Source organism: Aptenodytes forsteri, unplaced genomic scaffold (assembly GCF_000699145.1).
Source record: "Aptenodytes forsteri isolate BGI_AS27 unplaced genomic scaffold, ASM69914v1 Scaffold349, whole genome shotgun sequence".
Lineage (NCBI taxonomy): Eukaryota > Metazoa > Chordata > Aves > Sphenisciformes > Spheniscidae > Aptenodytes > Aptenodytes forsteri.
In genome coordinates, this window is record NW_008794452.1 from 3,805,312 (window position 1) to 3,808,704 (window position 3,393).

Genomic DNA, 3,393 nt, shown 5'->3' on the forward strand with positions numbered 1-3,393 from the left:
GGCCGCGTACCCTGAGGATAACTGGTCTGCCTGTTAAAGACTGAGGCAAAGAAGGCATTGAGTACCTCCGCCTTTTCCTCATCCTTGGTGACAATGTTCCCCCCCCACATCCAATAAAGGATGGAGATTCTCCTTGGCTCTCTTCTTGTCATTACTATATTCGTAAAAACATTTTTTGTTGTCTTTAACGACAGCGGCCAGATTGCGTTCTAGCTGGGCTTTTGCCTTTCTCATTTCCTCTCTGCATGACCTAATGCGATCCCTGTACTCTTCTTGAGTTGCCTGCCCCTTCTTCCACAAGTGGTAAACTCTCCTTTTTCTCCTGAGTCCCAGCAAAAGCTCCCCTTTCAGCCAGGCCGGTCGTCTTCCCAATTACGTATTGAATATGATTACTATTACATTCATATGTACACACACATACATATACACAAGACAGCTCATGAAAAGAAAGAAGTTTCCGCTTAGAATGATACTGCAACCCATTGCACCACTAAAGCAGCAAAAAAAGCTTTGACGTATCATTACAAAGCTAGCAAATTTTCTGAGTACTTGACATCATATAGGTTCTCATGTGCTTAAAAATATAGTTATCTATCAAGGTCAATTCCACCTGTGCATGCTCAGCGATCTGCAAAAGCTGGCCTGAAGTTTTTCACAAAGGGACCTATAGGCAACACACAATAGGGGACACACAGTTACCTGGCACAATGTTCACTGTTCACCGTTCAACTAGCATTGTGCAAGGAAGCTTGGATACTGAAGTAGTACAGCTGCGTAAGTTTTGCTCTACAGCTGAACTAACTAGCCTGGGCAAAACACTGATCCTCTGTTCTTCTTTCAAACATGAATTAACTTGTTTGGCACTAGCTTCAGTAGCACTGGGCAGTACAAATATGCCTACAGCAACCACTTCAAAAAAATTAAAATTACTTGTTAGCCATTACGTAGGCATTCTGGCACAGGCAAGAGCAGAATCCATCTATTTAAGACGTAATTCAGTTTCATTAACCATCTTTTATTTTCCTATATACCCAATTTCAATGAGGCAAGAGTCTTCCAGAGACCTTCCTTTACTATATAGCTTGAGACTTACTAAAAGTACTATCTATGCTATGCACCGAGAAACAGATGAGGGAAGGGATCTAGTTTACCCTCCAGACAGGAGTTACTGTTTTTATGATCTCTGATAGATGTTTTTCTAACCTGTTCTGAAAAACCTCTAACAGGGTAACTAGCAGCACAAGTGATAAATTATTATCTTTTAATATACCAGGTACCTCAGGATTAGAAAGATGAAGTAGGTGGTTGGGACATATTTCGTCAGCTGATTTGACCACATTTCCTCACAGCAGAAGGAAGTATAAACTCAGGACTCTTGGGTTGAACTCCAGATTCAGGAGGGAGCAGTACTCCGGGGGTTATTTATCTCTTGGTTCTGACTTCCCTCAGTTGTGGCCCCTACACTCTCTCTAACTTTTTCAGATGTCTCTCATCCAGTTGTCATCCTGCCCATTCCTCACTCCTGTGCATCACAATCACCTCTGTAAATATAAGGGGATCTTTGAGATTACAGGGAGATAAACTCCCATGGTTCACCTCCTGTGCCCACTGCCCTCCAAATACAATGAGATCGTCCTTTTAACCTCATACCAGAGATGTTTGTTCCAAATGGATTCTGCAGAGATGGTAACAGCCAAAGCCCAACAATTTGTGAACCAGCATATGTGAACTAGGATTCCCGCACTTATTTTTAGAAGTTTATAAATATAAGTAAATTTAATGAGATCCCTGACACTGAAGCAACACCAGTGCTACAAACAAAACCAAACAAAAACATCCTAAGCTTGTTACAAAGAATGGATGAACTAAAACTTCTTAACAGGAAGATCAGCACAGTGTTCCTCCTTAATCAAAAGATATGGTCAGACAATCTCAAGCAACAAAGGTAATGCAGTTTAGGATGTCATCTCATCTTAGCAGAGGGTGTGATTTGTTATTACATCTTATCGGCTGAAACTTCAGGCTTTTGCTGAAACAGGTGGTCTGACTCCTTTCCCATCCCTAGGTGCTTGCTTCTTCCCAAACACTGGCAAGGTAGGCAATAATGCAGCCATAGGGTGAGTCAGTTCCCCAAGCTGACTTTGTGAAAAACCATTCTTTCTTATATTGTAGTAAGTAACTCTTAAATTACCTATTTGCTATGCCATCTGAAGCATAAGAAACACATTAATGCTATTGCAAATAATCACTGTTTAAAGAAAACCCATAATTTTAGTTGTCCTACATTCAAAAAAACTTTTTTTTTTTAATTAGACAAAAATACCAAGATCATTCACAAGTTAGCCTTTAAAATTGATTTTTTCTTTGGAATTCAGAACAAAACCCACAAAAATTCCTAAACATAGAAACTGAACAGGTAACTATGGTGATAGTTCAGAATGTCGTCCTGGAATGAAATTACTTCCCTAGAAGTATCTATACCTTTTTTTCCAGCGCAAGTACTACATTTACCAAAATTCCTCCTATAACTAATCCTATACCTAAAATGGCAAATACTATAATTTCCAATTCAATTATGCCTGTATCCAACCTACTTGCTAAACAGTAACTATGTATTTTACTTGGGCTTTGTTGAGAACAGTGGTTTCCAGCTTTCACAAGACCATGGGCAACAATGCTAACTATATGTTGCAGACCTCGTAGCAGGTTCTTACAGCTGTGGGGTGTTAGGGCTCTCCCCAGCTAGCTGTTGAAAATCATTAATTATCAATGTGTGAAAAGACAACTCCTTTTTATCTTCTCATAAACCTTTTTCTCTTAATATGTGGGGATTGTCTTGCTGATACACGGGAGAAAACTAAAGCTGTTCATACAGTAGTAGAGACTCTTTGTATTGGCAATGAACTTATTTTATCACAGCCTAAGGAAGAGACAGCTGTTACACTAGTGGAGTTTTCTGTTTACTATTGAGGGGAGAAAGAGGAGTAGGGAAAGGGAGATATAAAAGGTGCTTCATGGTATCAAAGGAGATGAATGTAAGAATGTGCTCCCACTGAGTTTCCCAGATACATCAGCAGAAAAAATCTTATTTAAAAATGAACAAACAAACAAACAAACAATCTGCTTGCACTTGCAGATTTTGGTCAAGCAAGTAGCTTGACAAACTTCAAAAGCAGAACAAAAAAAAAATTGCAGCATTTCACCTATTGTATTAAAACTTTTCTGTATAATTGTAACTGTCAAAAAATTGCAGTCTCTGAGTAGAAGCACCGTTTCTCTCCCCAGACACCAATAGCTAGTCCACTTCACTTCTACTGAGTTCTTTTTCCTCATATGGTAACTTTCCATGGGACAGGACCAATAATGGACTCTACGAACATTCAGGTTTCTACT